We start from the raw sequence: 25768 nt of genomic DNA, 5'->3' as shown, positions 1-25768 counted from the left end.
TTGGAGGCACAGCCCTTTACTTTAGTAGTTGCTCCTCCTCCTGCGTTCACTGAGAAATCAAAAATTATTCTGCTACAAGTTTGAAAAAAGAATCACTGAATGTTCCTCTAAGCAGAAAAGAACAAACATGCAGAAACGTAATGCTGTAGGCCCATTACCTGCTGCTGAGATGCAGTAGTCCTCAGTTCCATTGCAGGTTAGAGTTTTGGTGCAGTCCTTTTCATCACATTGGAAGCACTTTTTCCCATTTGGAGAGGAGATGCTCGAATCTATAAAGCACAAACATATATGTCATATTTCTTTCATTGATTATTTTATCAACTGCCAAAAAACATCAGATATGCAAATACTGGATTCTTTCTCACTCATCAAGTGAACTTGGTGAGTGAAAAGATAAACAGTCTTAAACCTCATTTTGTAACTTTTTTCACATAATTAATAAAATTTATTTATTTATCACAACAGGAAATACCATTCCACAATACCAAGAATCATGGTGTAAATTACCAGGGACATCCTGAGAGTTGCAAAGATCAGAGGTGCAACACATGATGTTAATTACAGCTTGGGAAAATCCAAGGTTGACTGAGCCATTGAAGCACTGATCAGGTGGAAAACAAGTTCTCCATATACGTTTATATTCCAAACCACCTGAAACCAAAGAGGAACCACTGTAAACTCAGTAAGGTAAAAAAAGAATAGAAGAAGAACTATAAAATAAAATTTTACCCATTTTTGAATTCATTCTGGCTGAACCACACTGAGTATAGGACGAAGGACAATCTATTTTTGTCTCAATGCAGCCTCCAGATGGTCCAGGTATGCAATTATAGCATTTCAATGGGCAGGCTGATAAACCACAAAATATGTTTTTTAAAAAGAGAGTTAAATCAAGTTTTCTTGCATTAACTGTATGGACAAATTATGAAACACTCACTAAAATAAATAGATTCAAACAAAGAGGGCTAACAGTACAATAAATAGTACAATCATTTACAGGAAGTAGACACATTTTTGCTGGGTTGTACATGTTGTAAAAGCAATTTAAAAAAGTTTTATTGAATATTACAGAACTTTCTTTAAAAGCACAGATAACTGAACAAAAACTTGCCTTTAGGGAGCAGCACAATCCCAAGGATCAGCACAAGGACCTGCATCGTGTGATGGTCAGACAGACGTGAATTTTAGTTTAATTTTTGTTCAGGTTATAAGTAATTCCTATTGGAGGGAGTGGTCTCCTCTCTCTGACCACTCCTTAACTTTTCCTTTGACAGTGAAGGAGCCTGACTATCAAAAATGTTTATGTGCACAGCAAATATTAGCCTTTGTTCAATTTGTAAATTATCAATCGTATTGGTAAACATGTTATTTGAAAAGATTTTTGAACTTTTAGATATGCTTCTGAGATCCTATGAAAGCTCGTAAATAATCAGTTTCTAGTTCAAAAGGATGGCTAGTCAAACAATAACACTTTGCATAATTTGAATATGATTTGGTTAACTTCAATGACTAACTAGCTTTGGGAAAAGCCACTAATGAAATGTAATCAGTTAAAATCCAGGTACAAAACTAACTACAAAAATACTGTACAAATATTACTAGTCTACTAGTGGACTAGTTGCATTAAAGGTTGCACTTACTGCTGTCGCTCCTGCATAAAAGTAAATGGGAGGACAGAGACCCCTTCCTCTACACTGGAAATTTTGCACTTGTTCCACAGTTACGACCTGGCTCAAAAGCCACAAAATAAATATGGAAACTAACACCAGAGTTTGACAGGGAAGAGGGTGAAACACACTGGGATTAGCAATGGTTTATGTGGGAGCTCAATGTTTAAAGACGTTTATGATGTCTTTGTAAGCAAACCTATTTCAAAGGTTGATGAGATGCTGAAAGAACTTTATTTCTACATTCATGTTGGTTGTCCTGTTTTTTTTAAATTCATAGATTTTGAATGGTAGCATATGAATAAATTGGCCTAATCAGTTATTCTAAATGTGAATAGAAGTTTATAATGTTTACCAGTTTTTCTCAGTGAGAATAGTGACAGCTGACAGCGGCATGGTCAGTATTTGGCTGGAGCTTTGAAACCATGGTGGAGAGTGCAGGGTGTCCTCTATAGCCGGGGAGCAGAGAGAACAGTGGGTATGTTCCTGACCCTAAACAACATGCAAAAACAATTTACTTTTCACACAATACACGAGAACCGACTTTAGTTTTACCTTATGAGAAAAAGCATTTCTGTAACCTGCTGTGGCCAAATTATCCTCACCAACATACTGACCTCGGTTGTCAGATAGTCCTGCCTCAGGACTGGAAAAATATAGTTTTTAACATGTTTAAATTCTTTGTATCTCGCTCTTTTTAATCTGAACAGGCCCCTAAAATGAGGCAGTGATCATTGTCGGCCTCTCTTGGTCTTTGTTGCCACCGTTCATTTTGAAGCTCAGTTTTTAAAACTTTATGATGTAACTACAGCCAACACATGCAGCAGTAAATTAAAGACTAGACTCGTCGTATTGTGGCTGGATTATCTCAACTGTCCTCGTGATTTAAGTTTGGTCCATTTACAGCACCTGCCATGTGATTCCATTTGTCCCTGACCATCGGGAACCCTCACGTTAACTTACAAAGCTTCGAAGATGTTTGGAGGGTGTGAGTGCAGATCTGTGTCAGTGTACATGCGTATGTGTGTGTGTGTGTGTGTGTGTGTGTGTGTGTGTGTGTGTGTGTGTGTGTGTGTGTGTGTGTGTGTTCTGTGCACAATCAAGAGACAGTGTCCCTTCACCCAGTTAAGCAAAAGTCAACAATCTTTGATCAACGCGGGTGGCCTTGAATGAGGGGAAAGAGAGTCACAACAAACAGTCTTATTATCTAAAGGACGTGATAGCAGAGCTGTACTCAGAAATCCCTCAATCAGAGCATTGTATATTATTTAATCTTAAAAAAAGGTTAAAAACCCAAATATATTTGCATATATTATAGAGGCCGACAATAGTACTGAAGAGTGACCGTAGAAAACATGGACGACCTAACAGATGTAGCAGCTGCAGTCACGGAGAAACTTTCTTATCTCTAAAATGGCCAAAACAGTTCCTATTTTTATGGCCTGACAGTGTGAAGCCTCCACCTACATCACTGAACTGCTCCACCCTGTTTGACTTCTGTACTCTTCACTCTGTGGCATCTTTAAACAGCTTGGTTCATGTGTGTCCACTGTGCCTTCATCAGCACTGTTTTTGTGTGTCTGTAAATAAGAGTTTTGGGTTGTTGTTGTTGTTTTTTTAAGAAAAAAAACAATGGTAATGAGTGAATTCCTTCTGTGAATGAATGAAACATGAGCAGTATGTAAGTTTTAATAAAGATTTACATGTAAATGCTCTTTACTTCTGTGCCTGTAAACAAACAGTGAATGGATCTGATTATGAAATTATGAACCTGTATCTGCTGTGTGGACAGACTGATCACTGGAGTTGAAGTTTTGTCTCCTGAATCCTACATTTAGGCTCCGTCTCCTACCTGCCAGCCAATCTTTGACAAAAACTTGACTGGATTAGTGAGAACCAGAGAGTCACTGAATGCAACACAGCAGGTGTTCAGCAGATTCCTGTAAATCACATGAGTAGTACAGGAGAGTGACTGAGTACACTTCCTCTTTGTGATGGAGGTGATTTTCTTCTTTATATTGTGTCAGATAAAGTCTGACAGCTTTTCTTGAATTCATTTCATATGATGTCTTTTCACAGATGAAACCAGACAACAGTAAATCAGATGCTTTACACTACCTTCACATGACCTTCATCTGTAACCATTAATCACTTCCTGTTATTCCCAAAGGATCTCTGAAATCCTCAGATACTTTGAATCCATCTCCCAGTTTTCAGGTCAAAGCAGCTTTGAGCAGTAATCAGCAGGATTTTTCTGCTCTTGGCTCTTGAGAGGCTGTCACACTTTCTCCCTCTACCTTATCTTTTCTGCTTGGCTTCTCATGTCTTTGTATAGTCTCGCTTATTCTCTAACCCTAAGAGAGTCTCCCAGACTTGTTCTCTAAAAACCTGAAGAAGAATTATAGATTTGATCAACTGGTCCCTTAACGAAACCGACACCCTCCTGAGCTTGGGAGATCCCGTCCTTGTCCTGCAGAGACGTTTGCTGCCGGATACTCGTCGGTCGCATCGCATGTCTGGCAACAATCTCGATGGAGGACATTGAATGACATCTACCAATTTGGAACCACGATAACAGAGTTCTGGCTGATTGGAGGTGGCTCGGACCTGGCTTATCGAAGAACAAGAAGCAGCTACAGCTGTTCAAAATCCCACAAGGCTGGCTGACATGATAGACAATGGGCAGGGCTGTGAGCACTCAGACTGTGTTTATTGAACACTATATGGATAAGATGTTGGAGAAGAACAATGGGAATTGAGAGACCTGGTGACCAGTGACAGACATTAGACCAACTGTAAAACTGGATGCAGTTTGTTCGCACTAACCAGAACAACAACCATCTTCATCTGCCAGCTGGATGCTCAAGGCAAAAGCTGATGGGAATAACAAATTCCCCCTTAGATAATAAGACTGTTTGTTGTGACTTTCTTTCCCCTCATTCAAAGGCCACCATCAGGAGCTCACAGTCAGCCATGAGTGAAGGTGTCCTCATGGTTCAGCTGTGTTCACAGTAACAGTCCATGAATCCTCTGATGATCACACTTAACCTGTCAGCCCGTCACAAATAATCTAGTTATTGTTATTCTGTGTGACTGATAACACAGATTTAATTTACAGCTCTGAACACAATAAATAAACAGATAAACCGCAACCAGCATCTGTCTCTGCAGCCTCTGCTGTGCTGCACTAAACACACTGTGGACAGGATTTTGGTGTTTTCATAGTTGAAAATGATAAAAACTGCTGACCTGTCGGACCAGCTGGAGTCTGAGCTGGAGTCAGTCACAAACAGGTTGAACAGGATGTGTTCTGTGCAGCACTTGCATGTAAAACAGAAGCAAAGCTGTTCCTGTGAAATGAAACTGAAAGCCTCTCTGAGCGTCTCCGTGTAGAAAATGGAGGCTGAGCTCAGTCAGATCACTCAGCCTGCAGACAAATGGAGGAGTGTTTGAGACGTGCAGATAAACAGTCACAGCTTTGTGTCGGCCTCTGAGGGCTCAGGGATCAAGTGCATGACGCCTCTCTGCACACACTTTGAGTCCTTATTCATATTTTCTATAAGTCCTCATCTCTGTGGACCTGAGGGATTACCCACAGTTCATAGTGCTGTGATGTTCAAAGCATTAAGAACAAGGACGGAAATAAATAAATAACCAAACTGAAGGTTCAGAGGAATGTAGCTCATCTAAAAATCTGTAAAAAGGTTTTTGTTAATGAACAGAAAATGTATTTTCTTTTATTTCTATAAACATTGAAAAACAGGAATTTTCTGTCATTTAATTGTTTTTCTGTTACTTCATTCATTTGGTTTTGTATGAGTGGTCATGGCAGAGAAGTTCCTCCTTCACATTCTGCAAAAACTTCCATTTGGCCGATGTGGATTCTTTGCTGGGCCGATTCTGGGCCCCGGGCCTTATGTTTGACACTCCTGCACTCAACCGTTTACAGGTTTGGAAACTAATTACAGAAAAGACAAAAGAATCGAACTCTGAAAATGAAGCGAATGACATCAATTTTAAATGTGAGCATAATTTCACCTAAAAGGCTTTTTATGTCTCATTTTCAGGCTCTGGTTGTTTGAGGCTGTTTGAGGCTCAGTTATAGACGATGATGCTTGAATTCAAACAGGCAGACAACATGAAAGATGAGGAAATCCCTGAGCACTGTGCAGAGGACTCTGAGGATCCTCAGCCGTCACTGTGACACGTGGCTGTATGTGCACATCTTTACTTTTAATAAGATGTTTCAACATTCAGACATGAATCTAACACAGTAACAGCTGCCTTTGTTTCAGATCCAGCAGAGAAGAAGCTCATCCCAGTTCACTGACAGAGACAAAGTTTTGGTGCTGTGATAACGACTCTGAGCCGATGACTCACTCTGATAACTCTGATAACATCTCCCTCCAAGTAATAACCTCCCAGCAGCAACTGCCACAGGCAAATGGGCATGAGGCAGGATAGTTTCACTTCCTGCAGTTACAGTGAAACAGTCTTTGTAATTCACATCTGTGTGACTCGTTTAAGTTTTTTGTCCTGACAGTGAAACTCTTACAGATACACATGTGATGCTGCTGCACATGTTAGTAAATCTGTCTCTAAATCTTCTTTAAAATTTCAGCCTTTGTAGTGAACACATGTTTCTCAAACACCAGGGTCAGAACACACTGTGGAAAAGTAAGATGCACATTTTGTAGTCCATCTTCTGGTCATTGTCGTTTTTACCCTGTGGATATCCAGCATCACGTTGTTAATGAGAGAGAGTGTAAGCTCATTCTCAGCACACGGCTCTGTTACTTTCCTAACTCCTTATCAGTTCCCCTAGCAACCTTTCCTTCACTGGACTTTCGGACTGTTTATTAAAAAAGGTTGAAGGTTTGATTATAGCTGTTCAAACTGATTTCCTGTTCCTTGTATATTTGTCACACTTACATGTTTCAGATCAGGAACATGTAGGTTTGGATTTGTTCCCTTAATAACAAACTCCTCCATTTACAAACTTCAGTTTGTATTTTCTTTGTCTAATATTTTAATGTGTTTGATCTGAAACATTTAAGTGTGACAAACATACAAAAACCAGGAAACCAGGAAGTAAACAAACACTGTTTCACCTCTGTATGTGTTTGTTTCCATCTTATGTTCTATTATGTTGTTTGTTTGAAACTTGTGATCAGTATTTTAAAGCTGTTAAACTGAAATCAAACACATAAACTACAAACTGGTCAGACATTAGAAAGGAATTGTTCCTCTGAGTATTTAAACCTGCTGTTGTGTTGCTTTTGTGCGCTGGTGTCACTGATGGCTGCTGCTGCTGTGACAACAGACACACAAATAGTTTGATGTCATCAAATATCACTCTGGATACACTGAGAGAAAAGCTGATTTACTTTAACACTCCAACACTGTTATTATGTCCTACAGTCTGAGTGTGTAACAGCACTGCCCCCGTGTGGTCAAACTGGGGCATTGCACATGATAATTCTAATCCACCAACATTTTTAGACCTCCACACACATCTGACCCTGATTCAGTGGAGACTTTAGAAACTTCCATGTTTCTATAGAAACTTCAGTGTTTCCAAAGTCTATTTCCTTTCTTATGATAATTTTAATTACTATTATTTGTTTTTGTTATTTTATGTGTCATAATCTTTTATTTTGTAGTTGTTTCAAAATGTTTTTTCTTTGTATCTGTACTTTGTAAACTAATGAGGGATCAAAAATGCTGTAAAAATGAATAAAAAGCTCAAACATAGACCCTCCTGTATGTACTCAGGTCTGTAAAGCCCAGCAATGACACCTGGTGGCAGAGAGGTTAACTGCAGTCACGTGACCGTCCTCCTTTTGCTGTTCAGTATGGTGTTATTTTTGTTCCACTATTCTGAGGGCACAGGAAAAAAAACATTTGAGTGCATGTAAAAAAAAAAAAAAAATATGTGTTGCATTTTGAGGAGAGATTTATTTTGAGCGAAGAAAATTCATTGCTGCGTGCAAAAAATGTATTTCAGTGTTTGCTATTATCCATATACACACACAATAACAGCCCACATCGCTCAGTTTTTGCATTTGCTCTTGCTCAGATCTCTGCGGACCTGCTCGCAATGTGTTGCTTGCACTCTCAGCAGCTGTGTCCCAAAACGTCGGCTGCATCCACCGGAGGCTGCATTTGAAGGCCGATTAAGTTACAGTCAGGCGACGAAGGCTGTCCCAATTCATCGACTCCTTCAAATGCGTCCTTCACTTCCCTGAAATTGAAGGATGGGTCGGGTGTGTCCTTCGTGGCCCACCATATCCCAGAATTCATAGCGCGGCCCAGCCAAATTTCAGCTGCCAACACTGGCGGCCGCTACTAAGTTTTAAAATTACTCTTATTAATCTTTCTGGGTCACAAAATAAACTTCTGACATATTTTCAGGCAAGAAAGTAGCCGTGTAAATTTCAAATATCTGGTTTATCGAGACATCACATATTTACAAAAGTGCGCTGATGTTTTCGGAGACATCTGTTACCCACCAGCTCGATAGGGCTTTAGAGCGTGATGTCACAGGAGGGGGTGTGGTCACGATTTTTAGTCGAGCTGCCATGTTAGTAGGCCAAGCAAAGGGCTACAGGAGCGAAAGCAGATGGAAACATCAGCTATGGCTTGTACTTGCTGTGTTGTCGATTGCAGTGTTAGTTCGCACGATAGGGAAAGGAATAAGCTGGATAATGGGCTCTATTTTTACCACTTCCCCTCCTGGAAGCAACGTGAGGGATCTCATGTATCTGATGTTACCAAACGAAGATGTCAGGCTTGGGGAGCAGCGGTGAGACGAGCTGATATCAAGTTCTCTGTCATCATTTTTTGTTGGTGTGCTCTCCACATTTTCATTCCGATAAGTTCTAAAGAAATTCGTATTGCTCTTTAAAGGCTTTTAGTTTTATTTTCAATGCGCTGAGGTCATAGAAAATTAGAACAAACAGCCTATCGTCTCTTGGCATCCAGGCGCAATCGGTCTCGATACAGCCCTTTGTCTTTTGTGCTGATTTTAAGCGTGGTTCTGGCAGACCTGCTTCCAACACAGTGTGTTTGTTTTGATTTGTGGCTTTCTAACATGGCGTTCTCACCTGCTTGTTTTTATTAAGACATACATGTACACTATTTTTATTAATAGAGATTTCGCTACTGAGGTTAAAAATGATATATAAGTCACTTAGATCCCTTCTAAATGTTAATGTTTGGTTTATTTCAGTGTTTTATTTGTTCCTGAGTAAATCGGTTTGGCTGTGATTAAAGTTAAGCTTCATAACATATTACTCACAGTTAAATTAAGAGGGGACGGCAGTAAAACTCCGGACATGTGACATCATCAAGTACGCAGGTGTTCCAAATGTAGAAATCGTGAGTCTGTGCTTGCAGTCTCGGCAAGTCCGGTCTCGCCGAGAACGTGAGTACGTACTCGCGTACTTAGAATTGAGAAAGGGCCATAGTCTCCCCAGCGACTATGTCATAGGTGTCCAACACTTTTTCTATGTTTGAACTTAATGTGACCACTAGAGGGAGGTGTGTGCCTGTTAGTGTCATAAACCAGCTGTGTGCAGCAGGCAGGATTGGACCCAAAGACTGTAGACTGGCAGATGAAACTGAAGTTAAATACAGCTTTATTACTGAATCACCAAACATTTAAGATTAAGGAAATCACAGTAAGGAAATCTCTGAGAAACACAAAACTAAACACAAGGAGGAACTCACTGCCATGAGGGAGGACGCAACGCTGGGCAGAGGAAAACAGAGGGTTTAAATACATAAAGAAAGATGAGGAAAAAGGAGCTGGGACTAATGGGACCTGATGAGACAGGGAGGAAAGCAAACTGAAAACACTAACCCAGGACACAGACTGTCAAACTAAAACAGGAAACATGGTGAGATGTAGACTGTGACAACCGGACATGGAACACGTAGACATGAAACATACGAACAACTGGGGAGACTGGGTGGAACATGAGAAGAGGGACACAGGAACAGGAAAGGGGGACAGAACACAGAGACCTCTATGAGGACAAAGGAGAGCGAGAGGGGAACACAAGAGCAAGGGAAAGAACAAGGGAGCATGAGAGGGAGAGATGACGTGATGGGGGAACATAGATAAACATGATAGGTGGGGAAAACAGAATGAAACACAAGGAGGGAAACAAGAAACAAACACACATAAACAGACACACGGATCGACACAGAGACAAAGACACAAGGGAAACCTACCAAGGAGCTAAACTGATCACAAGTAAACTCAGAGAGGTAATAAGAATGAACTCAAAATTAAACAATAAACTACAATAATAATAATAATAATAATACATTAGACACCAAAACACAAGAAAGCGCTGAGTCAAAAGAACCCAGAACCATGACAGCTGTATGTAGAACAAGCGTGAGCACCTGTGTTCTCATTATGCTATAAACCAAAACCTGATACATGAATGAATAAATCATTTAATTATAAAACAAAGGTTTTATTGAAGTGACGTGTGGAGGAGCTCAGCATCTTCACTCAGCCTTCCAGATAATGTGGTGAAGTTATTTCAGTGTAAAACAGGAAGTGGTTCAAACAGAGAACAGAGTTCTTCCTCTTCAGCTGAAAGCTCTGAATAGAAACTTAAATGACAGCAAACAGCTGCTCTCTGGATTTGTATACTGTGGGTTCAGTCCCAGTGGAAACCCTGTTTGCTTAGTGTGGGCGACACACAGCCCACAATAGGGGCTCCTCACAGGGGCACATCTGGAGCCCACAGTATGAGTAACGTATGTGTCCTGCTTTTCACATCAGTACTGGGCCCACTGTGGGCTGTGTCAGTCTGCATCTGCTCACAGTGGCTCCACATGAGGCCCAAAAGCGCAGGAGGCCACACAGCAAGCTGGAACATAAACTGGTCATATCGCATAATCCAACTCAGCAGTGGAGAAATACTTTTACTTTGAAGGATTTTACACTTTTCTCTTAGATATCATCAATCCCACCTTCCAAGATTAGGTACCAAACCCCAAGAGCACCTGATGCGTTGAAGGTGTGGAAGATGAGAGCAGCTGACCTGAAAGAGAAGATAATGGCTGAGCTGGAAACCTGGACCCTCTGTATAAAACTACCCAGACTACATGAAGTACCCTCTGAAAGTCTACTAGATGATGTGAATGAAGCATCACTGACAATACATGCTGTGACCATCACTGAAACCCACCAGCTGATCTACACTATGGCAGCAGTGATCAGTGAGATGCTTGGCTACAAGATGAACAGCCACAAGGAGCAGTACCCTCCATGGAGAAGGAGACTAGAGGCCAAGATCAAGGTAGCACGGAGGGAAGGTAGACAAGTATCAGAGCTGCAGAAAGGTGTGAAGAAGTACAGCAAGTTGTCCATACCTGAGGCCTTGGAAACTGCTACTCACAGCCTTGGACAGTCACCAAGAGGTATACCACAGAGAGAGAAACCAGGAGAATAAACCAGCTGTACTCTGTCATGTAATTAATATCCTTAGTATCCTTATTTTCTTATTATATTGTTTTATGTACTTTAATAATGAAGGCTTGTAGAGCAAGGCCACTTTTGACTCACAAACTGAGCTCAGTAAGTAAGCCTGCAGTGCGAGAGTGAAGAGTGAAGATCAATTCAATTCAATCAAACCTTTATTTATCACATGCAATATTTACACCTGCAGCGAAATTGGATTTCGGACAATACAGACATGACATAGGAAGACAGGCCGGAGACGGGTAGTAATTTGGAAAAAACAATGAAATGTACAATACAATGGGCAAGTGGAGGAGGAAAAAAAAAGCGACCTCTACTCATGCTGGGCTCCTTGTGGGAGGTCAGCATGAGAAGAGAAAACAAAAAAACTCCTCTGCACAGAGAGCACACATATTTACATCACAACAGCATAAACCACATGACAAGCAACGAGGAACAAGTAACAAGGAACTGTCGAAACACAGTCTGTAATCAGGGTGAGAATTTGTTATGTTCAGCTCCAGCCTTGAGGCCACAGCTGGCGCCGAAATGATGGTGGTTTTCCTTTAGTGCGAGCAACTGCATGTCAATTTCACACTTGGTACAACAGTCTGTGACTGGTCTCTCAATTGGAGAGCTGTGAGCTTCTCCGAGTTGGTATCAATTTTGCACTCAAAGATCTTAGTCTGAGTGCTCACGACAGCCTCGAGCTTCTCCAAGATCCGTGCTGTGTTCAATGAGCCCATTTTGAGAAGTTTTAATCCCAGTGGGCAGCCTTGTGGGGGTTTGAACAGCCGACTCCACTTTCTTTAATCTTCGACAAGCCAGGGCCAAGTCAGCTCCGATCAGCAAGAACCCTGTTATCATGGTTCTGAACAGGTAGATGTCTTCAATGTCCTCGATTGACAGTCCCGCCAGGCACACGACCCTCCAGTTCCACCCATCCATCATGTACCGGCAGGGAATGTCCTTCCAGGACACTCAGGCTCACCTGAGCCCAGGCTTCTTGTTGAGAAGAGGGTGTCAATTGCATTCAGGGACAAGTTCATCAAATTCATAATTCCTCTTTAGGTTTTAGAGAACAGACTGTGAGAGAGTTCCAGGGAAAGAGTAGAAAAGTAGAAAAGTAGACGAGACTAGACAAGGACACTGAGAAGCCAAGCAGGAAACTAACTCTCTGGATCAATAATCAAGTTGATGAAGCTGTTCGCTCATTTTCTCTGACTCGCTGTTTGGAGCTCAACATGTCAGAGTGACGTCCTGTCCAGACTCTGCTGGGATGGTTTTCTGGACTGAAACAAGAAACAACACAGAGCAGAGAGGTTAAAGGTCAAAGTACAACTGTTCACTTCTACAGCAGCCAATCAGAAACACACAATAAAAGATTGTCTTCTGTTATTAGATGATGATCTTTGATTGTGTCTCTTCTTTGTGTCAGCTGCTCCTTCAGGCGTCACCACAGCGAGTCTTCTCCTCCTCCTCACCTGATCCCGAGCATCTTCATCAGGGCTGATTTGTGACAGAAGGACAGCAGCAAGAGTGAAAGGGAAGGTTTAAAGATGGCAGTGAGCTGCTGTGATGTTTGCTTTGGAGACTCTGACACAAAGACAGGAGGCCGAGCTGAACATGTTCAGATTTTCATTGAGAGCAGAAAGGACGAGATTATGAACGAGTTGATCAGAGGGAAGCTCAGGCTGAGAGGTTTGGAGACAAAGTTCATGAGAAAGACTGAGATGGATGAAAAACATCATCTGAAACCATTTTGTGAACAAACAAAACAAATCTTTAGTTTTAGAATCTGTTAGTTTGATCAAATGTTGTTGATGGACGAGTTCATTGAGACTCTGGACGTCTGTCAGACTGAGTCACTGCTTTTATTGGAACAGCTGTACTGATGCTCCTAAATCTGGCCTCTGACACAAACCTCCAAACAGTAAGAATGAAAAAGAATAAAACCATTAAAAACTCTTCAAGCAATAAATAATCAAACCTGAAAAAGAAGAAAATCATCTGGAAACTAAACTGAACTAAACACAAAAAGTCCAAATGGAATAAAAACTAATGAGAAAATACAAAACTACAATAACTCTGTTGCACAAACAACAACATGTGCTGATAATAAGTGAACATAATGTGTGAGAGAAAGCAGCCTCTCATTATAAGACACTGAGTCTCTGCATGCTGCCTTTATGGAGCTACAGCTGTTTGTATACACTGAACAAAAAGCTTTGTAGCTGTATACTGACTCCTGACACTACAACACATCACACTGACACACACATTACACTTCTTTGTGTCTGTGCTGCAAACTGCACCAACACACACAGACTCCACCCAGCTTTGTGTCGATCGCAACACTGAACGAATCAGAAACTAATTCTTAGAGAAATATTATCAGCATGTAAACCAGACTGAGACTCTTTATCTCAGAAATAAACTCAGTTTAGTTTCTAACAGTTAAATCTGACCTGCAGAGACGAACAGGACAAACATCAGCGTGGAGCAGAGCGACGCAGTTACAGCAGACATGTCCGTGTTCTCTGTTTCTGCTGATCTGACTCTTAGTTTGTTCTAAATGTCTGAGTCTGTTGGTGTTTTCACTCAATAACTGAACCTGAGTTTAAACCTGAACACATCAGATCAAATTTAAGGTTTAAATAAAGATCAAAATCTTTTTTTCGGCCGTTCGGTCAATCTCAAAATGTCCGACTCATCTGTTAAGGAAGTTGAGCCACGTTACATTGTGACGTGTTACATTGTGACGTGTTATGTTGGACTGTAGAATGATCATAAAGTGGGTCAGAAAATATACTCATATATATATGTATATACTCATTTAGTGTATATAAAGTTCTCTGTGTTTTGCACAGTCAAGGAGCGTATCAGGTCACATTCCACTGCGTGTTATATCTGTATAACCATGCATGTGACAAATAAAGAATCTTGAATCTTGAAAAAAGAGGTGAAAAAATTATTTACAAAATATAAAATATATGAAATCTAAAGCAGGTCTGAGTGTTTAACAGGTTCAGTTGTTGATGGATCTCAACAGAACAACACAAACATAACCTATCTCATCATCATAATCAGCTACACACTAAAGACCATCATCAGCCAAAGGACTTCAAAAAGAGTTCACTGTATAAAAATGTATATTGTACTATGGAGGTGGCAACATTTAGCTGTAGCCTCCATAAAACCACAGCTGTTCCTGAGAACTTTCACCACCTTTGTGAGGAACAAAGAAGCAGCAGAACGAACAGCATCAAATATTTTCAGAAGAGTAGAGGAGAGTAACTGAGTACACTTCTCCTTGTGATGGAGGTGATTTTCTTCTTTATATCGTGTCAGATAAAGTCTGACAGCTTTTGAACTGTTTTATCACAATGAAATGTAAACAGATGAATAAGAAACTAATTCTTAGAGAAATATTATCAGCATGTAAACCAGACTGAGACTCTTTATCTCAGAAATAAACTCAGTTTAGTTTCTAACAGTTAAATCTGACCTGCAGAGACGAACAGGACAAACATCAGCGTGGAGCAGAGTGACGCAGTTACAGCAGACATGTCCGTGTTCTCTGTTTCTGCTGATCTGACTCTTAGTTTGTTCTAAATGTCTGAGTCTGTTGGTGTTTTCACTCAATAACTGAACCTGAGTTTAAACCTGAACACATCAGATTAATTTAAGGTTTAAATAAAGCTAAAAGTCACTGAGTGTTAGAACAGATCTGGGAGTTGCGTTGGAGTGACGTTTGATACTTGACATTTTTGTGAGAAATTGTTAACCGAACTGTAACCATGACAACTGAAGCTTTTTACCTAAATGACTGAAAATGATTTTAGAAAAAGACAGCAAACACTTACTGTTGTTCTTAAGAGATCTGTTAAATCCTCAACACTCGTGTGATCATCAGGATGGAACAAAAATCCATATAAAGATAAAAACTGTGAGGCTGGTGTAATCCACCTGCTTTCTCTGTAGGTCAGAAGGAAACTGCTTACGGTTTATTCAACACAAGCAATATTTAAAAAGCAAACGATTCAAAGATAAAAGAAAAAATGTAACAAATCTCTGGGTGGACTCCACTCTGTACCAAAAAACTGAACAAACATACTAACAGTTCCCCTTTGACATCCTATTACAGGCACACATTTTGACATACCAATTAACACATCTCTCAGATGTGTTAAAGTACAAGGAACTGAACATGTAGAGACAACCTACACTCTGTCTCACTGAAGTGAGATAAACTTGTTCTAATGAATAAAGTCAAAGGTCATGACCTCCTGTGTGGCTGTTCTGGAGAACTTTGTCCACCTTTGATTGTGTTTAAGTTGTGTTGGAGCCACAGAGAGCAAATCTTTGTTCTTTATGAAGAAGCAGTGAGGCTGTTTGGACTTTCCTATGAAACATCAGTGCAGTAATCTCTCAGTACATCTGTTTACAGTGAGGGACAAAGAAGCAGCACAAACAGAGAAAACATGGAAAAGACGAGCAGCAGCAAATAGTCTGCAGGGAGAGAGAGCATGCAGCTGCTGCAGCACTTCCTGGAAATCACATGACTTTATAGTCTTCAGTTATTGATCTGATTATTTGTTCTTTTGTGATTTTGAGGATTTTGTGTAGGTCTGTAGGTCCAAAAGAAACTACTGAAGGTTCCTTAAGTACACAAGCATTTTTTTTTTTAAAAGTAAACAATTCAAAGATAAAAGAAAAAATGTAAGTTCATCTGTGGGAGAACTCCACTCTGTACCAAACAGCGGAACAAAGTACTAATATTTCCCCTTTTACTTCTTCTTTCAACAGACACACCTATGACATGTGTAGAGACAAATGTCCACTCTGTCTCAGTGAACTGAGGTAATCTTGGTCTAATGAATAAAGTCAAAGGTCATGACCTCCAGTACAGCTGTTCTGGAGAACTTTGTCCACCTTTGATTAACTTAACATTAATAATCTATTATTTACTGAATAATATGTAGAATATAAAGCAGAAGCTGTGGGATGACTTACTGTAGTCAGGAGTTCAGGAGAATCCTCAGAGTTTCTGCTCCTCATCATGATGGAAACATGAAAACATGTTGATGCTCTTTGAGCTGGAATCAGTCCAAAGCAGCCGTGAGTGTGAACCAACAGACATCATTATAATAACTCTGACATGAATCCTGATAGAAATCCTGCTCACTGACCTCTCTGACTGCAACTCTGTCACTGACACATCTGCCAACATCTGTTCCTGTAACAGCTCAGAGGAGTTCAGCACTTTCTCTCTGATTATTATCAGAAAAGTCAACATGACTGTGAATGTTTCTTAACAGAGCAATAAACCAATCAGTTTAAAGTGATATAATATGATATACAACTATCACTGAAACAGCAAACTTTGTAAATAAACAAACAACACTTCTCATTCTCTAAACGTTTGGCCACAGCTGTAGATTACACTATCAGTGCTTGTTCACTCTTGACAATAATTACATTTCTAAATTCTCTTTGTGCATTTACAGGTAGACAATATGTAACATTTTATCTAAATGACTGCTTTGTCTTTGAAAAGGTGAAGAGCTTGAGGCCAGTGACAGTCCAGTTCTACTCCAAGTACATCCTTACGGTGGCTCACAGGACAAGGCCACATTCCTGTCCTGCCAGAAGAGAAGAGTAACTTCATAGTCTTCAGTTCAACCACACCTGTCATATTCCATATGACAGGGACCTCAAACTCCAGTCCTCGAGTGCTGGTGTCATGCAACTTTTCCATGTGTCCCTGGTGCAACACACCTGAATACAATTAGTAGGCCATTAGCAAGAGTATAGAACTTGACTGCATGCTGAGGTGGCAACCTCTAACCCTACTCAAGTAAATTTAAGTAAATGTATGTATTTGGAAACATATACTTCTAAAATACTTTTATTGCACCATGTTCATTCACTCATGAGCTGCTGTAACATGAATATAATGGCTGAATTGCCAACTCAGCATGCAGTCAAGTTCTATAGTCTTGCTAATGACCTACTAGGTGTGTTGCAACAGGGACACATGGAAAAGTTGCAGGACAGCGGCCCTCGAGGACTGGAGTTTGAGACCCCTGCCGTATGGTGTTCATGCAGTTTTCTACCCCACAGTTACAGCATGTCTGACTGCCTGTTCAGCATATGCAAAAATATATGATGAGTTTAAGCATGTGATGACTAAGGCCTTCCATTAGGGTGTTTGTCATCACATGTCACAGACATCTGGATGATCATTTGGAATAAACTAAAAACTTGTTACTTCATCTTTTATCTTTATTATTATTATTGTTCTTATTTTACATTTTTCATTGTTAGGCATTGGGTTTATTTATAGTAGTCCTTTCCAACTTCTTTCCCTCTTCCATGTTACTGTGTCAGCATCTATTTGGGGTTGGGAGTGGAACAGGAAGTAAGGAACAGAAAGTGCCATTAAAACCAGGAGAGGTTCTTATATTTCAGAAGAAGGGATTAATTCAAAAGAAATGACCTCAATGCCATATTTTATTTAGGAACCCTAGAGAGCACTTTGCAAAATAACACATTCTTATAATTTCACCCTCAGATGAGCCAAGCTACGACTGTCAGGGAAGGTGATGTAGGTACAGAGCATGTGAGAGTGGTTAAGTTAATGTCTCTTGTCTAGATGAAGGCACAAGAGGGATCAATGGCACGGCGTAGAGATTCAGTATCTTCAGTCTTCAGTGGACACACCATTTCTGGCACAAAACACCTGTAAAAGACGGTCGATTTAGGAGGTGACCCGACAACTTCAGCCTGTCAAACATAGCAATGGAGCAGTATGTTTAAAAAACAACAACAACTAATTAAGCATGCACTCAGTACCCTAAGAATTATTATGATAGTTAAACACAGTGATAGTCACATATTATATCACTTCAAACAGAGGTGATCCAGTAATGCTGCACTAATGAATTAGACTAACTACTCACTTTAGCTAAAGTTATTAAGTTAGCTAAAGAGTTGGGATGCTGTGTAAGACATAAATAAAGCTAAAATACAAAGGTTTGGACACTGTTTTGCCTGTTTCCCTACTGTAGGGGTCTCTGCAAGCATACAGGGCTCTGACAGGGTACAAGATGACAACTTTGGAATTCTACTAGAAACAGTCGATCATATTTGTCAAAGCTGAATCCAGGGCAAACTACGCTAAATTAGCGTTTTTAGCTAACAGCTACAATAAGCATAAAGGTTACTGTACGGCTATCAATTGTTAACATGACGCTTGTTCTTATACATGTAATACATTTATTACCAACCTGAGAGTTTATCCGCTGGTCATTCGACATGACGAATGACTTCTGAAGTCTTAATTCAGCTCAAGACGCTGTAGATTCCCGTCAGTAAACACGTTCGGTCTGCTAGTAAAACGTAGTTCTATTAATCTGCGCTTGAACCGGAACCGGATGTAAGTCCCAAAAAAGTGAATTTTGGAACTGAAATTGAATTGTAGAACTGAAACTGAATGGTGAGAAGTGAATCTGAAATTATTCGAGAGCTGAATTTTTAAAGGATAAAATGCAGTTTCAAAGCAAATCAATTCATTTTCAAACCATAAATTCAATTTCAAATGAGACTAATTCAAATTCAGTTTTCAAAAGCCTTCATTCAAGTTACAATTCAGATTCAATCCGAGTAATTCAAATTCAAATTTAACTTATTCAAATTCAGTTTCTGATGGCACAGATTTCTGCCCATAAGAGTCCTGTAACTCTGTCTGCAAAATACAGTATATAATGACCAATGTTGGGCAATTAATTATATAGTTACTTCTTCAAAAAAGTTACTGAGTTTGACAAACAAAGTTTTTTGCAGCTGTTTACCTAAAAATGCTGCCAAGGCGGTTTTTTAAAATAAACATTTCAAATGATGTATCACTCCTGTAACACCTGTAACATTCAGTAGTCGCCTCATTGTTCTGACACACACAACAAAACTATTGACTACACACTAACTACACAAGATTTGCGCTAAACGTCGCAAATCTCTTACATCTCAAAACACCGCCATCACTCCTAAAACTTCCTTCCATTTCTTAACAACTAAATGCCACGTTGCTATATAATTTTTGATTGGTCAACATGGTACATTTTTCGACCAATAGGAAAGGGTGGAGGGTTTTTTTTGTTTTTGTTTTTGCTTAAAGGCGGAGAGTGTTTCGAGCGTTTTGGTCATATTTGGCGATGCTTCATCTCTTGTTTTGCGTTTGTTTGGGAGCCCCGTCAAAAACCTGTCCATTATGGTAGCAGTGTCCAAGCTTTCTTTTTTTTTCATACCGCGCTCCCCCTGCAATGACTCTGCACCCCCCCTAGGGGGCAGGCCCCACACTTTGGGAACCTCTGACTTAATGAATGAATGCCTAAGTTGGGCTTTAATATGCCTTAGACTTACTGACCTTCTTTGAATCAGCATCACTATAGTCCGAAGGGCAAGTTACACAAAAATAGTATTCTCTGCCAACAGGTTTAGAAGACACAAATATGTTGAAGCATAACAGAAGCAAAGAAAGCAACATGTACGAGCAGGTGGCAAACACAAGTTCATGATGTATTTGTACAACACATGTCTCCGCAAGAGCTTCAGTGTTTACTGGAATGGATTCTGAAACACTAACAGAGCTTTTATCTATCTGTTACGTCAGTCAAATTTACCCAGATAGTCTTGGTTGAGATCTGGTGACTGTGAAAGCCATGGTATATGATCACACCATTTTCATAATCAACTATTCAGTGACCCCTCTTCAAATACTTTGTCACAGGACAAACATAATCTCTCATGGCAACTTTGTAATCATTTTGCGACTCTTTTGCCTTTCACATGTGGACCCTAACATGGTAGCAAAGTGCAACAATGTCTCTCTGTAGGGGGTCAAGAGTTTAGGGTATGCCTTTAATTTTTTCCCTGTCTGTAAATGACAGTACAATGGCATTAATAATCCTTCACATTTTACCAGTATAAATGTAAAACAATTACATGGGGGCAACATAAAAGACTCCTCTTATGACTAGTCAGTCTGCCCCAGGGCAGCTATGGCTACAACTGTAGCTTGTCTCCACCAGTGTGTGATGTGAGAGTGAATGAATAGTGAAATTGAACAGCGCTTTGAGGGCCCCGAAAAGCGCTATATAAATGCAGTCCATTATAGTCATTACACATCATAATAACGCAGAAGAAAAGAAAGCAATTCATTCTCAATTGCTGTTGATTTCGGGGGATTTTCCGACCTGTTTTGGTTCAAAAGAGCCAAAGGAAAATCATCATCAATGTTGGAGTAAAAACTAGATGCTTTTATAATTCAGACTCAACAGAAATCTGCTGCGTTACCCACATGAACTCTCCAAGCCCCAGGAACCACCCCTCCTCTTTTCACACCGGATGCGATTAGTCACACATATGGAATCCATTAGACACTTCCGGAGTACCCCCCTCCCCTCACCGGATGCGATTCGTCGCGCTTATGGATCATATTACACACATCTGGATTCGATTAGACACTTCCGGAGTACTTCCGGTAGGGTCAAAAGGTCAAGGCTGGGGCCATCAATCAAATTTTGACACAAGCCGTATGGGATATCTCTCTTATGTTTATTTTAAGCAGTACTAGCATGTACCCTGAAAGTTACAGTCATTTGGATGCATTAATAGTAACTTCATTCACCAGTAGCATTTTGCATTTAGCATGAGAATGATGTTTGTTTTATAAGTGAAAAGTTAATGCTGTTATATTTTATTGCTGTTGTTGGTTAGGAAATAATCGCTCTCATCTCTTAGTTACCATAAGGAAGTAAAAAAAAATACACTGCCACTATACGATCACATTCTTGGGTTCAACCAGAACCTTTAAAGAAAGATTTTGACAATTGTAGAAATGTATGTTAGTCTTTTGTTAAGTCTTATGTTCACAAAAAAGAAAATAATCCCAAGCTGTAGAATTAAATGACGACCTTCTTCTGTTGGACATGTGCACATCAGTTATATGCATCAACCCAGGGCTGCTTCACAAGTACACACACACAACAATCAGTGCAAGAGCTCGACTACAGAAACTAGTTATGATCTATGTAGAAAAGTATAATACAGATAAAGTACATGATATATGACACAGTGATGCTATCAAACAACAACACAAAAACAATACAAAGAGCCCAGATGAGCAAACAGTCACTGCTCAGTGTGACCAGGATCGTCTGAGCTCCGTCCTGAACCTGAACAGCTGTTCACCAGAATCCTGCTGATTGCTGCTCAAAGCTGCTTTCAGAGAAAGTGAAGCTGTGATCAGTGTCAGTGTGTTACTTTGTTACAAAACACTAAAATGTTACTTTGTGTCTCTGAGGGTTTCTGTCACATGTGAGTGTGTTCTCACAGCAGATCATTGAGTCGGCCTCAGATCTTCTTGAATCTGTAAAAACTGGAATCACAGGCTGTAGAATCACAGAGCAGCTGACTGGTGTCCTCTAAAAGTTTCACCTACAACATTCAGTCAAAGAGGAAAAACTCTGATCTGTGCTGACATCACTTCCTGAGTTGAGCAATGGTTTAACCAATTTTCCATCAAAGGGATGCCGGATTTAAACCGAACATAGGATGTAAGTTAAGGAAATATAAGTTTGACTATGGAGCACATCTCCTTCAGCGTTCACAATAATGGACTGCATTTCTCTCAGTCAACTGACTGTTTAGGGGGGGAAAAGCAGCTAATAGTTAGTGGGCTCTGTGGTTGTTGTTTTTTACATCACACTAGGAGTGAACAAAAGCAGAAAAAAAAACCCTGTAAAGATGCAGACTGTGAAAGTCTGGTTTATCCCATAAATCTTACCAGATGTAACTGGGTTTTTTTGTGTTTTCAGTCATAAGCATGTGTCAAGACTTCTGTCTCCCATTGCTGATGCGATCCTCCTTTTTTTCTTCCCTATTAATGATCTATGGTAATTTGTCCCCATAAATTACTAAGGCTTTAATGAAATCGTTGTGATACAGAGATTTGATTTCTTGTGCATGGATTGGATAAAGAGTAATTTTGTCAGGACTGAATGTAGTTTACCGACTGCTCCTCAGTCCAAACTGACTTTATGGTTCATACGTGTCAACTCAGGGAACTCCTGCCGTGACCTCCCCTCTGTGAGCACACACACACACACACACACACACACACACACACACACACACACACACGCAGAAGGAGAGAAACAGAAAGATCATTAATGCAGAGGCTTGCAGCATCTCTTGGATTTTCACTATCTGTCGGATTTCAGAAGAACGGTCACATAAATTTCATTACAAATGTTTTGTCTTTGCTTCAATGTGTCTTTAAATCCTTTCTCGTTCAAATTGTTTATTCACATAGTAAAGCAGTAGCTCGGGAACTCAGTAAGTAGGAACAGCGATAGTTTAAAGACATTTTCTACCATAATTTCATCATCCACAGTTTGTGAAAACTGCGGTTAAAAAAAATAAATCTGTAAATTCACAAATGATGGACTCTTTTCAGAGGTACGCTTCATGTACTGATTAACATACAGTTCAAAGATGTGCATTAGGGTGCACACTGGTTATGCCATTACGGATTTTGCTCAAGAGTCTGTTTAAGCTAAAAACTTGAAATATATATATCTGTATATTTTAACATAGACAAAATGTTTTTGGAGTCACAATTTAAACACTGTTTGAATAATCAAAGAGATATTTATAAAGGGCAGGCTTACCGGGAGCTGTTTTGTCTCTTTTGCATGAGACACACCAGAAAAGCTCTGTGCGGATAGCAAAGTCTGCGCTGTGGGAGTGTCTGGACCCTCCACGCCACACAAACCCGCACTGGTCCCCAGGGGCACGGCAAACTTGTAAGGCCTAGTCCCGGCTCCCGAAAAAAAAAGATGCTTGAGTTGTTCTTGTGTCCAACAAAAATAAATGAGTTCTAATATGTTTTATTTTTTATGTTACTGCGTTAGCACAATTTAAAATCAAAAAATTATTAGTCTATTAAATGAATGGCATCTTGTTAGACCGGGGACTAAAAAAAACTGATACATTGTTTTACATCTTGTGCACACTTCAATGAAACTCGAAAAGTGGGACACACAATATGGAGATGATGACTCGGCAATTGTTAGGGAGGAGTGTAAGTATAGAGAGGAGGAATTCCCATTCATGTACTCTGCAATGTGCATTGTGTCCTTGTAACATGTTTACTTTTTTCAAAATAAATAGCTGTGAAAAACCCATCAAAGTTGAGGTAAGTATTCACCACAGTATCGTGTTTTTTATTACGGTCAAATTTCTTTTTGTGTAAAAATTAAGCCAACATCCAAGTGTCGAAGGTCAGTTCTAAAAAACAAGTCAGTCCCTGAAGCTTATTTGTGCCACAGATGCTAATTCAGTGACTGTGTGTAAGGAATGTTTTGGGACCTGTCTGATCTTAAAAACAAACTAACTTTGTTGTTACATTACAGCAATATTGAGGAAAGATTTATCGGCTGATCATGGAGCAGGATGAAGGTCAAAGGGAAAGTCCCTGCCACGCTTCCGGTTATGCTTCCATCCGGCGTAGTCATCCAGCCGGTCCGTGCTCTCTAAAATAATGATTTCTCTGGGGGTTTTTTCATATACGCTTATGGTTATCGACGGAGGAAGCATCCCGAGCTCTCGGAGGTAATTGACCGGGATGAACCGACGGAACTTATTCAAGTTCTCAATATGTGCGCTGTGCTTTTTTCACTAAGGGTTATTTTACACGTACAGGGAGATGTGGCCTGTATGAAATTCATTGCTTGGCTGGAGGCATTAAGAAATACTAATAACGATTAGAGGGGTTGTTGACTCCTCCTCGATGCGCGTAAAACGTTTTCTTTTAGAGTTTCTGTGTGTAGACAGTTTTCTGCTAATGAGAAAACCTGTTGTAAAAGTAGCTCAAAAAATGAAGAAAAACTCTCTACTTTGGTCTGAGAAGGAGCGGCTGCACAAAACCAAAATACCTCATATAGGTGTTTTAATAAAATTAATTAGGGCCGATTTCCAAATACGGGCACGGCGCTTTTTTTCCATGAAGGCTTACTTTACACATACGAGGTGGGCGCACTGTAGGTTATAAGCATTAAGCAATACTAATATTGATTAGATGGGGTTGTTGACTCCTTCGTGACCCGCGATGTGTGTGTAAAACAAGACCATTTTCTTTTTAGGGATTCCGTCTATTTTCTGCTAATGAGAAAACCTGATGTAAAAGGAGCTCAAACATGAAGAAAAACTCTTTACTTTGGTCTGAGAAGGAGTGGCTGCACAAAACCAAAATACCTCATCCGAGGGTGTTTTAATTGTTTAAGTAAGACCCAGTTCTGAATATGTGCGCGGCGCTTTTCTCACTAAGGGATATTTTTTAGATATGGGCAGTCTATAGGTTACAAGCGGATAGAAATTTCTTCTTTTCATTACAAACGCCTGCCTCCACCCCGCTCTATAAAAATGCAATTTGTTGCTAGGCTGATAATCTTAAAGGTTTTTCATTGCGTCTGTAATATAAGAAAATAAAATGCTATTGAAAGAAATGGTTCTCTACAGGCAATAGGAAGTCACTCTTTTTTTTTCCCATTACAAGCGTTGGTGTAACTTACCTCCACCCGGCACTATATATGTGTATGTGTGTATATATATATGTGTAATCTGTTACTAGTCAGATAATCTTAAAGTTTTTTTTATTTTATTGTGCCTGTAATATAAGAAAGTAAATTACATCCGCTATTGTAAAAAGAAATAGTTCTTTACTGAGAAAATTGTCATAATCTTTAAACAGAACTCAAACTGCTGTCTGTGGAAAACTAACTGCCGCTCTGTCTCTCTATATAGCACTGACTCAACAGAAATCTGATGCTTCACCCCCAGGAACCATACCCCTCCCTCTCTGATCCCCAGATCTCGGCCCCGTCCAAGTACAGAGGAACGCAGGGCTGCAGAATGAAGGGCTCCATGTTGTCTGTGCATAGAAATGTGTGCGCCGCCCTCTCTGTTTTTATTCTCCTCCCTCCACAGACCCCCCCTCCCTCTAAGGGAGAAAACTTTTTTTTTTTCACAACAAGTGTCGTGCTTATGGATCATATTACACACTTCCGGAGTACTTCCGGTGGAGTCAAAAGGTCAAGGCTAGGGTCATCAATCAAATTTGAGACATAAGGTGTACTGTTATTTTTTTGACCCGGAGTTAGCAACATCCCCCAAAAACCCGAAGAGGAGAGTCCTGGCCCCTAGCCCTGCCAGTGTAGCAGAAATGATGACGGATGATGATGGCAGCAGCAGCTGTTCTTCTCTGGGTGAGTAGCTTAATGTTGTTCGTGTGTAATTTACGTTGAGTAGGCTAACCACGTTATTAATGCATGTAAGGTGAACTAGCAAGCACCATCGTAGTTACATGCGGCTGTCTTCTTGTTTGACGGCAGATACTCCCTTCACCCTGGCCAAAAAGGCTAAAATGACCAAAGAAAAAGTGGAAAACATGAGAGGTTTTTGGACAAAGTTTGTGTTTTTTCCATTGTTTAAGCACTGCTTCCAGCCAAGAGTGATGCCATATATGCCCTATAGCTGCAGAAAAGGCTAACAT

General features: G+C 40.1%; 1 protein-coding gene and 2 long non-coding RNA genes across 3 annotated transcripts in view; 1 reads left to right on the top strand and 2 right to left on the bottom strand.

Annotated features, from left to right (window-relative positions):
* LOC116335110 (neural cell adhesion molecule 2-like) overlaps positions 1 to 25768 on the top strand; it is a 660945-nt gene that overhangs the window by 463214 nt on the left and 171963 nt on the right. The gene's annotated exons all lie outside the window — the stretch shown is intronic.
* Positions 1112 to 5014, bottom strand: LOC120438371. The gene is made up of 3 exons (XR_005611849.1): positions 4917 to 5014; positions 2023 to 2159; positions 1112 to 1151 (listed from the first exon to the last, which is right to left on the bottom strand). It is a non-coding gene; the product is annotated as an uncharacterized LOC120438371 (long non-coding RNA).
* LOC120438361 lies at positions 11310 to 15308 on the bottom strand. Its single transcript, XR_005611840.1, has 2 exons — positions 15018 to 15308; positions 11310 to 12443 (listed from the first exon to the last, which is right to left on the bottom strand). It is a non-coding gene; the product is annotated as an uncharacterized LOC120438361 (long non-coding RNA).

Source organism: Oreochromis aureus, linkage group 3, assembly GCF_013358895.1.
Source record: "Oreochromis aureus strain Israel breed Guangdong linkage group 3, ZZ_aureus, whole genome shotgun sequence".
Classification (NCBI taxonomy): domain Eukaryota; kingdom Metazoa; phylum Chordata; class Actinopteri; order Cichliformes; family Cichlidae; genus Oreochromis; species Oreochromis aureus.
The sequence above is the reverse complement of the archived record's forward strand: the minus strand, read 5'-3'. Positions and strand labels throughout refer to the sequence as shown.